The sequence below is a fragment of the Adiantum capillus-veneris genome, chromosome 23 (assembly GCF_014529385.1).
Source record: "Adiantum capillus-veneris isolate H3 chromosome 23, ASM1452938v2, whole genome shotgun sequence".
Classification (NCBI taxonomy): domain Eukaryota; kingdom Viridiplantae; phylum Streptophyta; class Polypodiopsida; order Polypodiales; family Pteridaceae; genus Adiantum; species Adiantum capillus-veneris.
In genome coordinates this window covers 126,593,059-126,604,507 of record NC_140953.1, presented here as the reverse complement: position 1 = coordinate 126,604,507, position 11,449 = coordinate 126,593,059, and the positions used below count along the sequence as shown (strand labels likewise).

The 11,449-nt window shown below is 46.8% G+C and overlaps 1 pseudogene; it reads right to left on the bottom strand.

The window, feature by feature from the left end:
• Nucleotides 1–2,756: 2,756 nt before the first annotated feature.
• On the bottom strand, nucleotides 2,757–8,045 carry LOC147428508 (uncharacterized; annotated as a pseudogene).
• Between the last annotated feature and the right edge of the window lie 3,404 nt (nucleotides 8,046–11,449).

Here is an 11,449-nt window from a genome sequence, read left to right as displayed (position 1 = left end):
GGAAAAGAGGACCTAATGTGGTCAAAAGCTGAGCACTCAAGTAGTGTGTGGTACTCACTCTCTCGCACTTGACGAGGGCATAAGGTGCAAAGTCGATGACACTCCTCGCCAGTGCCCCAACGTCCTGTCTCGCATTGTGAGAGAGAGAGAGAGAGAGAGAGAGAGAGAGAGAGAGAGAGAGAGAGAGAGAGAGAGAGAGAGAGAGAGAGAGAGAGAGAGAGAGAGAGAGAGAGAGAGCATTGATGTGAGTGCCAAATCATTGGCTTTGCGTCCATGTAGAGAGAAATAGGATTTGCGTGTAGGAGTGTGGAGGACAAGAGGGGAGAGAAAGAGAGAGTGCACTACTGTGAGCCGCAAAGCTCAAAATAAGGGCTAAGTCACACCCGATGCAGACAAGGATAAGGAAACTATTGCATCGATTGCTAAAGAGCATCATCAATGTCCGCCTCTGTAAAAAGGCATATTAGACATCTCCCACGTCGTGCTAGAATAGTCGTGTGCGCTCTACAACAAATCGGGAAGGGGGGAGAGAGAGAGAGAGAGAGAGAGAGAGAGAGAGAGAGAGAGAGAGAAAGAGAGAGAATTGTTGTGAGTGCCAAATCCTTGGCTTTGCGTCCACGTAGAGAGAAAGAGGATTTGCGTGTAGGAGTGTGGAGGACACGAGGGGAGAGAAAGAGAGAGTGCACTATTGTGAGCCCCAAAGCTCAAAATAAGGGGTGGGTCACACTCGATGCAAGCAAGGATAAGGAAAGAATACCCAACCTCTGACCTTTGGTCGCTCCATGAGACAGCGAGTACGAGAGAGAGAGAGAGAGAGAGAGAGAGAGAGAGAGAGAGAGAGAGAGAGAGAGAGAGAGAGAGAGAGGTACCACAAAAGGAGTGAAGGGACCACGTGTCAACAAATGCGACCTCCATTGTTTTTTCAACGTTCACTATCCTTTTTTATTACAACGGCTATGTGTATTGTTCACTCTTCATTGCTCTCAATTACCTCTCACAACCTCTGTTGTTTCACATATGTAGGTTTGTCAAGTTTTGGCAAGGAGGTCCCGGGGGGGGGGGGGGGGGGGGGGGGGGGGGGGGGGGAGGGGGCGTTGCTGGAGATGGCCTTCTGCCTTTATGTCGCACAACAACCAAGGTGCACGGCGGCCAGTGCACAAAATCGCGAATGCAAGTGCAGCCTGCCTCGAACGACCTGGAGAGAGAGAGAGAGAGAGAGAGAGAGAATTCCTGCCCCTCCCCTCGGACACGTGGATAAGCAGATTAATCCGGCCAGTGTGGCCTGAGCCTCTCGGGTGCACAGTGCGCAACAGTGTGTGTGTGTGTGTGTGTGTGTGTGTGTGTGTGTGTGAGAGAGAGAGAGAGAGAGAGAGAGAGAGAGAGAGAGAGAGAGAGAGAGAGAGAGAGAGAGAGAGAGAGAGAGAGAGAGAGAGAGAGAGAGAGAGAGAGAGAGAGAGAGAGAGAGAAGCTACTCGCTTGGCCCACTACAATAAGATGAGGCCCAATACCACCACCAGCCGGTAGAACAAATCACAAGGCTAACAGGTCTCGGCATCTTCCTCCTCGAACAGTGGGCGTGCCCTCCCGCATCCTCCTTGAGGAGCAGGTGCAAATGTCCTGCAGCGACGAACTTCACTGGGCTGTCCTCCAGCTCTCTACCATCTTGAGCGGCAATGAAACGCCACAGACTGAAAGTGTAAAGTATACAGTGCACGTCATGCAGAGGTGCCATACAAAAGTATGGTGGAGAGCTGGTACTGTGGTCTCTCCAAAAATTATAAGAAACGGAAGCCGTGCCCTGCCCCGTAGCTTTTATGTGTTGCGCCAAGCAAACGCATAGTCATGGGGTGCTGAAAATAGATAACAAACCTTGTAGTGTTGTCGAGATGGAGTCGAGCTTTTGCAATTGAAACGTCGGGTGTTGTGAATATATGTCCTCCCTGCCAGACACGAGACACGCATTAAGACAAGTACAAGAGATGTGACATATTGATTAAGCTTAAAGAGAAGAAAAATTAAGTTTATATTTTATGTTGAAGTTTCACTACATAAAGAGTTTTGAGTGCTTTTTTATAGATTTTCCCTTGTTAAAATTGCACTATCTCTCTCTGCTCGCTCGACCGTCCCTTTCTCTTGTCTTAGATGTGACATATTGATTAAGCTTAAAGAGAAGCAAATCTAATTTTATATTTTATGTTGAAGGTTCACTACATAAAGAGTTTTGATTGCTTTTTGATAGATTTTCCAAAACTGCACTATCTCTCTCTGCTCAACCGTCCCTTTCTCTTGTCTTATGTTGTAGCCAGTTTCCTATTTGCATTGCACCCTCTCCTTGTAGACCAAGCAGGACTTCTAAATTATGCAACTCGTTGGCCATGCAGTAGGATGCTATCATACATAGAGTCTGTCCTCAAGAAGTCCACGAGTCTTTCCAACCACCAAGCAAAAAACCTTAACCTTCAAAGAGGGGTAGAGTAAACAAACAAGCAAGAAACCTATTATAAAGTGCAAATTTTGAACTTTGCAGGAGAAGACTCTCACCCCAAAATGACCATCAACTAGAAGGATGTTCACGGAACTCTGGTCCAAAGAGTTTGAGCTCTCAACATTGCACTCCAATATAAATTATTAAATAGAGTGATTCCTTTTCCTGCAAATGAGAGCGAAAGCTCCTCCACACTAGGACATTCCTAATTTGCAAGCCATGGAGATACTACTCTAAAGAGGATATAGCCCAGTTTTCATGACACAATCAGCTAATACATTAAATCCCTCAGAGAAGCAAGTTGATTAAGGAAATATACCCTAGGGCACACATTCCAGGAGGGTTGGAGCACAAAGTAGCCTATATAATCTTTGACTCCCCTCCAAGAGGGTAGAGGTATCCAGGATCCGCAATCCATATCCTATGCAAGTGGAGGCCAAAATTTGTTGAGGGAAACTTCCGTTGTGAACTCCACACTCGTAAAATGATGATACGATTCTTTACAACAACATGGCAGCAGATTTGACGCTATCTATCCATAGGAAGAGTGCCTCGATAAGGTTCCCATATGTGATATGGAGTTGTTGCCAACTCAACCCATGTTGCAATTGGTGATCCCTGGCTGACATCCAGCTTGCACTCCCACACTCCGAGACCTTCAGCCCTACGCCCGTAGTTGTCCACAAGATCCAAATACCCCACCAATAGGATTCAGCCCTTGCATTTGACAACACTTTAAAGGGCCAAGTTCAGCTTGCCATGGCACCTTGGTACTGAAGACTTCACAGTGCTCTATATGCATCTCTTTGCATTATATGTGTACATTGCACCCCTTTGCTTATCCAACACAAAAAGGTCATCATCTAGCATATTATAATCATGATGTGCAGTGGCTGTAGGCCTTGGAGACCCATAGGTGGCAGATGAACTTGGTGTTCTTGGTAAGAGGGTTAAAGACGACAAAGGAATGTCTGTCAGTACACTCAACCTTGATTAGGCCTCCAGCATTGTGCATGAGGTGTTGCACCATAGCCGCACATGGAGGAAGGTGATTCCACCTCCACTCGATCCTGCCCCGGTTGTTGTTGACATTGTTGTAGGGGGAAGGGGGGAAAGGCAAAGTGGAGTGAGCTTTGAGGTCACGGTATCTGGCCAGTATATGGGGACATAGTGCCTCATCACAAAGATCTAGGTCTCTCATCCAGTGCCCAAAGGGGCCTAGCCCTGGGGGAAGAAATCATGCCATGACCTGCACACCATCTTGCACATTGTTTGAAACTCCAATTTCTTTAGAAGGGCAAGAATGCCAGAACCCTTAGCAGCACATCGTGCGGTAGATGCCTCCACACACTCCTGTCCAGCCGACAGCGTGATCTAGCAGGGGAGCGAGCGTAGCACCACAAAATTGCCCCTTTCCTCCTCCTCTCCTTCTCCTGCTCTTCTACTTCTAGCTCCGCTTCCCCATTACTACTAGTTCTACTGCAATGTGCAATTGCACCACGCTCGTCGTATGCAAAGCAAGAGCTTGGTCTGCATTCTTGTCATGTCCTGCTCCAGACCATGCTTGAGCACTCCTTCTCACTGCTGTAGATAGTGCAACTGATTAGAAGCTTTTCATGGTGCTCGGTATTGCAGCGTCGCTCGTTTTTTAGAAACACTGAGAGAGATGGAGTCCGAGGGGATTGGTTATATTCCGGCCTACTTGCCATCATGGCAAGCTAGCACGAACCGGTCACCCAATAGAATGAACCGGCTACTATGAGTTTGACCAAAATGGTCACATGTTTCACCCAAGGTGGTCTTGAATCCTAGACCTAAAGTTCAGCTTACGGGAGTAATGCCCTACCATTATGCCCACATGCGTGATTTGATGAGAGAATGTTAGTAGCAACACATAGCAGGGGAAATGATGGTGGCCCACGACTCACGAGAAACTCACACGACCGGCATAACCTCTCTAATCTCTCTCTCTCTCTCTCTCTCTCTCTCTCTCTCTCTCTCTCTCTCTCTCTCTCTCTCTCATAGAAAGATGCTCTAAGCCAGTAAACGGAATGTAGAAAGGGATCAATAATGAGCAAAAGCCATAATGAGATCTTGGTTTAGAGAGATGAACAAAGGATTAGCACGGCACCGTCATCATAGAAGAAGGTGTCTAGGTCGAGGGAGGTAGGGGTGGGCGCCATGGAAGTACCCTTGCAGGTGGCGGTGAGATTGCTGCAGGAGGTTGCAAAGTTCCAACTGTCAAGGCCGCAATAAAGCTCCCATTGTAGTTGCCAATACAGTTGTTGAGCTCGGTGATGATCACTTGTTCATCCTACGTCATTTGATACAGGCTGCCGGTAATCTCAAGGTCGCTACACGAGTCCGAGGAGCCGCACTTCACCGCGTCATGTACGACTATGTCATGCCCATAAAGACACTGAGCGAGCAACTAACGCTGCCATAGAGGAGATGCCTTCACCCTCTTCCTTTGTCTTTGCCATTAGAGGTGAGGCACTCCATTCCCTGCACCAGATTCATCGTTGTGGCGATCTCAGAAACTTCGTGCCCTTCAAGGAAGATGCATGGCGCAACCATGCCCATGTTTTGTCTTTTCCTCGACAAGCTCATGGCCTCGATCTGCAGGTTTTCAGACTCTGATTGCATGGATAAGCAGGTCTCCAAGGTAATTAATAGCTTTGGTTTCCTACTATTCCTTGTGTTAGAGTCAACAACAACAAGGTAAAGGAATGACATTGGAAGGCTTGCCTTTCCAATTATGTGTTTGTTTCTTTGATTTTCTTTCTAGTTTTTTTATTTTCTTTGAACAGCTTCATTAAATATTTTTCAAGCAAAGAGCTTGATTTAATTATTCAAAGTTTACATTGTCTTTAGTATGGATGACATGGAGTGATGTTATATCCATCCCCTTGAGTGAAACATTTCCTCTTGGTGATTATTTGCAGTATGCACTCTATTATTCTACTTGATCTTGGTGATGTTTGGGACTGGGTGATGTTTGGGACTGGATAGACTGGTAAGCCTACGTTCTCATTTGCACTTAGCATTTGGATAATTAGGATAGAACGTCAAGAGTACAATTTATTTGAAATAGAAATATAGACATTCTACTGTGTAGTCATGACAGAAACTCAGTACGTTGAACTTTGTGTTGATGTATGCTCATGTGTGTGTGCGTGTGTATGTGTGTGTGGTTTGTGTTGTGTTGGGGAGCATATGTTAGTACCTAGTTCTACACCCACTATTGGGCACTGACGACGTTAGTGGGGATGTCGTGGTATTTAGTCAATACTATGCATGACGGAGCTGATGGTTATATCGTCTTGTGGGTGACGAGTCCTACTATATGGCGAGCGAATATTTTCGAGCAAGGAAACAACCGAGCGAGCAATCTAAAAGAGAGAGAGAGAGAGAGAGAGAGAGAGAGAGAGAGAGAGAGAGTTGGCCCCTGACTCCCTAAAGAAAACATGTATAGTCAGAGCCAAACTAAGTATTTGGTGTCACATAAATGAATCAATTGGTCATACTTCCAGGATCTAGAAAAGTTGCTTCCTCTCCTCAATTGGACTCGCACCTCTCTTATACCCCTTGAAGATCATAGAATATTTGCACGACCATCACAAAAACAATGACCATGGCTTGAAACGCTTTATATCCGTGATGTTGATTGAATTTTCATTAACAGTAAAAACATGCTTTACCCAGTGAAATCACCCAGGAAATCAAAATAGCCAAAATAAATATGGTGAAGAACCATAAAGAAATGACTCATAATCAACTCTAATGAATGAGTATACTTTGCCACCCACCCTACTGTATCATCTTTGCAACAAAATAAGGGTAATGTTTTCATGGTAACCAAGCTATTGCGTCTTTTCCTATCCATAGATACTTAATCAAAAATTTGGAATGAACAACTAGCATGTCCCAATGGATTCATCTCTCCAATTATTTTCTTTCCCTTCTCTAGTGTGTTTTTTACGATGAAAGGAGATCATGTTACGTTTCTATATCTTGAAATTGGGGAGCAACAATAAGTAGTCTCTCATGTATATTTAAAAAATAATAATATATCCATCTCTTTGTATTGTTTGTAGCTATCTGCGGTGACGCAAATGGGTGCATGCAATGGAAGGTGACAAGGTGGCTCACTGCGAGTGAGAGAGACAGAGAAAGAGTTAAAAGCCTACGAGAGCCGCCAACCGACTCTGAAATAGGCTGTGAGAGAGAGACATTTTGAGGCAGAGGTGTCGGACCATCTGTGGGAGATTTCCATTAGAAAGAAAGAGAGACCTGCATACGCATGCACCACTCGGCCTCCAGATAGAGGTTCGAGATAAAGACTTTGACCGCCCCGCTTGATCCACCTGACTCGTCAGGCCGCTGACCCCTCTTCCTCCTCCACTGCTACCACATGGACGACAAAACGTATCTTCCCAACATTCTCGTCAATTCAGCTTTTTTCATAATCGACCTGACATACTTAAATAAAATCCTCAAAGTTTCCTGATCCCCCCACAGATTCCGCCACCCCTTGTTAGGTCTCCCCCCCCCCCCCAAAACAAAAAAAAACACACGTCGGCACACCGTGTGCCCAACCCCGCTGCGCGCTACCTATCGGCCTTCCCTTCCGCCACCTCTCGCATCCTCATAACAAGACTGCAGGTGTCTGAGAGAGAGAGAGAGAGAGAGAGAGAGAGAGAGAGAGAGAGAGAGAGAGAGAGAGAGAGAGAGAGAGAGAGAGAGAGAGAGTCCGCCTGTCATTGTTCCGACTCTAAAACCCTCGACCTTCGCCACTCGCTACCCTGCGTCAGCCTCTGTTGCAATAGCGACAGTCCTACCCTGCGTGCTAGAGAGAGTGAAAGCACTCAGCTTCTCGAGAGAGTTTTCACTCCCAGCTTGCGCGCGCGCGCGAGAGAGAGAGAGAGAGAGAGAGAGAGAGAGAGAGAGAGAGAGAGAGAGAGAGTTGCTTGTGCCTTCTCTCCTGCCAAGGCACTATAGCCTCAACGTGAGCTCTCCATCCTTGGTCAGAAGTCGACGCAGGAAAATTAAGAGAGAGAGAGAGAGAGAGAGAGAGAGCTCTTGCTCGTGGCTTAAAAGCTTGAGGAACCGCTACCCATGCCACCATCTCTCAAATCGACAAGATCGGCGGTTTCGAATACAAAGGGGAGAGATTTTTGGATACGCCACCTGTCCCAAAATCTTCCCTCCCGCCTGCTTTGCCGTGAACCTCTCGCCTTATGATTCAATGCTTGGATAGGGACGGTTTAAACATGTGAGCATATGCAAATAGCTTTTCCGTCGTATAAGAATAGGCCTCTTGTTTAGAGGGTGGGTGTGTGCCGTGTGGGATTGTGTGTGAGAAAAGAGAGAGAGAGAGAGAGAGAGAGAGAGAGATGGCTAATTGTCTGGCACCTGCCGCCGTTAGTTGCATCCCACAAATGATCAATGTGGAAAGCTCTGGTAGAGCTGCATGCAGCAGCTTTTGCGGCGGCAGGCCAGCTGCACGTCTCGTGTTCGACCCTCCCTTCTGGCGCAACCCAGATCGCCATACAGGCATATATTATCATGCCTCATACCACCCAAGCACGGCAATGGTTCGAGGCTCGTGCATTCTATCCAAGCGGTGGCCACAGCTAATGCAGCAAGCTGCGCACCTGCGCCAGAGCTACTAATTAGAATCAGTGATCCAGAATGACTGCTGGAGTCCGGACCCGCTATTGACAACGTCGCGGCCGGCATTGCCATTTGTGTCGAGTGTTGAAGAGATAGCTGGGGTAAAGCTGCCGGCGATGGCGTGCTCCTTTGCCTCAGAGGTGCACCCGCAGTATGAGCAGGTGAAGGTGGAATGCGACGAGTGGATCGAGAGGGTAGCGGAGCTGCCCTCTGAGGCTGCTCGCTGCTTTCTGTGCGATTGCCTGCTCCCGCGGTCGAGCTAGCTTGCTTCGCCACCAACCTCTTGCCTTAGGTCTTATAGCATCATCTTCATATCCCCATTTCTTTTGAGATCGTGCAGACCTACTAACATACTCAAGCATACTTACTACTTTTGTAGAAAATGAAACTGCCTGTAGCCATCCACGCCGGCGTGGATGGCTACAGGTAGGTTTCTTTTGTAAATTACATTCACAGTAGGCGTGCCCAATTTTGCTTTAGGTTGAATTGAGGGGTATCTCAATAGATACCCTCATAAAACTAAATTAAAAAGCTATGCTAGCGATGTGGAGGAGAAGGGGGGAGAGAGAGGGGGGGGGGGGGGGGGAGACGTGTTGCGCATTAGGAGGAGACCAAAGAGAGAGAGAGAGATTTGGGTCTACGATGCATCAGAACAGGTGCAGGGATAGAAAGAGATCCCTTGTGCGATGCAATATGGGAGCGCAACCTATAATCTGCTCCTCTCTCTCTCTCTCTCTCTCTCTCTCTCTCTCTCTGTGTGTGTGTGTGTGTGTGTGTGTGTGTGTGTGTGTGTGTGTGTGGAGAAAGTGCATCTCGTGTTTGAGGAGTTGCAGACTCATGATGTCATTGTATGAACAACTTTAATCACAGGGTATGCCGAATGTGAGGAGGTGCTGAGTTGCTTTCAGCAAATGCAAAGAGAAGCATTGTCTCCAGATGTTGCAGCATATAATGTGGTAAATTCAGCCCGTGTTGAAAAAGAAAAGTTCGAAATAGCCTTCAAAACAGGGGTTTCTTTGAAACAACACAACAATTATGGGTGTTTTAAAATCTTGCAAGAACAGATCTCTTGCATTTGGGAGATTCATCCATGCACAAATTCTCACGGTAGGTGGTGGCCAAAATGCTTTCTTCGATTTGTTTGCGAGCGATTGATTTAGTTGGAGCGATGCTTCAGTTTGATTTTAAACAGTGATCCACGTGTTGGGCTACTGCAAGGGGGGGCAATGGAGCCAGCTGATACTCGGAAGGCGAACAAGGACTCTTACAGCCATCCAGTATAATTGGAGATCTCATACATTGGAGTATGCTCTTAATGGACTCGGGAAGCTTTTCCATGTATGGGAGGCCTCTCTCTCTCTCTCTCTCTCTCTCTCTCTCTCTCTCTCTCTCTCTCTCTCTCTCTCTCTCTCTCTCTCTCTCTCTCTCTCTCTCTCTCTCTCTCTCTCTCGTAGTCGTTTGTAGATGAGCCATCAAGTGCAGGGGATGGTAGATAAGTGCAGAGGCACTGAGAGAGAAAGACATGATCTCTCTCTTTCTTGTTGTGTTACAGATGAGAGACAGAGAGCGATGCCGTGAGGGCAAAGGTGAGAGAGAGAGAGCGAGGTAGATGGGGAGGCCCGATGAGGAGGGACTTTCGTTTTAGAATTTTTGTATAATTCAAAGAGAATCTTGGAATCGGCGAGGCTAATTAATTGAGTTTTGGGAAAGTGGAGCGAGTAGGAGCAAATGGTGAACAAACGAGTCTAATAAAATGTTGTTTCAAATATTACGAACGCATCTTTGTGTACGAAGGCCATGTCGACCTCGCAGCACACAGATAGGATGGACCTGTTGACTTTTAACCTCACAAGCTAAGATCGGAGCCCTACTTTGTGCCCACGCATGCATGCTCGCTGCGCTCCTCAACATTTTGGCCTCTACTAATTGCAAGCAATGCATTAACCATGTCATCGGAAGCAATGTCTCGCTGATCTCTCTCTCTCTCTCTCTCTCTCTCTCTCTCTCTCTCTAAATTCTACAGCAAGAGGTGAGGGTGAGGTAGCTCATAAGTATGAAAACTCGTAACTATAAGGCTTTGGCATCATGAGCCAGCCAGAGAAAAGACATGATGGTATGTGAAGAGATTTGAGGGTTGGAGCACTGAGAGCTAGCTATGGGGGAAGGCAACCGGTAGGAGGGAAGTAGCACAGAAGAGGAAATTGTGAAGGGAGGCCTGAGGAGCCACCAGATTATAAAGAAATGGTAACTACAGACAATCACTGGAGGATAAGGGGGGTTTAGATGGTGCAAAAAGGAGAAAACTCTCCCAGCTAGCATGGGCAGCCATTTACATGCAAGTCGAGGACAGTTCGAGCTTGTAGGGGGCCTGATCAATTGATGCCCGCTGTGAAAGGGGTGCATGGGAGTAATTCGTGAGTGAGGAAGGTGGCTTTGCAAACAAGAATGATAGATGTGCCATTAGGGGGAAGCTCATAAGAATGATAGCTAGTAAGTCTTGTAGAAGGAGTGATCTTAGCATGCAGGTATGTGTGTAATGGGAGGCGGCGAGGTGTGGATGGTGAGACGATGGAATGGACGCAAGTTGTAAGGGTGTGGTGACCGCATCATTGTTCTGGCTAGATGTCATCTGTAACTGCCTACAAGCTTGCATGATGTGGTGATGTTGTGGCCCTCAAAAACACTCCTCTCCTTCAGCATGGAAGCATGCAGTGGTGTACATATTAATTGAGCATGCAGTTATCCATGTAATATTGGGATCATCGGAGGAGGGGCAAGTCTAGTAGATGGTGAGATGACGCAAGTAGAAGCATGGTGAGTCAGACTGGTGATCGCGTCACTTAATTTGGTTGGATGTCATTTGTGAGTGCCTACAAGATTGCATTTGGTGACGTTGTGGCCCTCACCCTCCTCGTCTCATCCCTGTTGCCATTAATATCTCTCCTCCAGCATGTTACTGTCCCAACCAAGATGAAGGTCACTGTCGGTGCTAAGGCCACTATCAAGGAGGCTACCACTCACATGGCCTCATCATCATCATTGCCGCTTTTGCAATAGACCGTGGGACTTCTAGGCTCTGGGCAAGGGAGTGTAGGCACATCACTATCATTGGTCCTTTGATATTGGAATGTAGAATGTTTGAGATCAAGTTTGCTTTATGGCCCTTGCAGACCATACATCTTTGCATCCATTGATGTTTTGGAAGCACACTAAAGTTTGGATGCTATAAAAATAGATGATGCAGAAGATGCATAGATGAAGTTGGAGGCATAGAAATAGACAATGGAG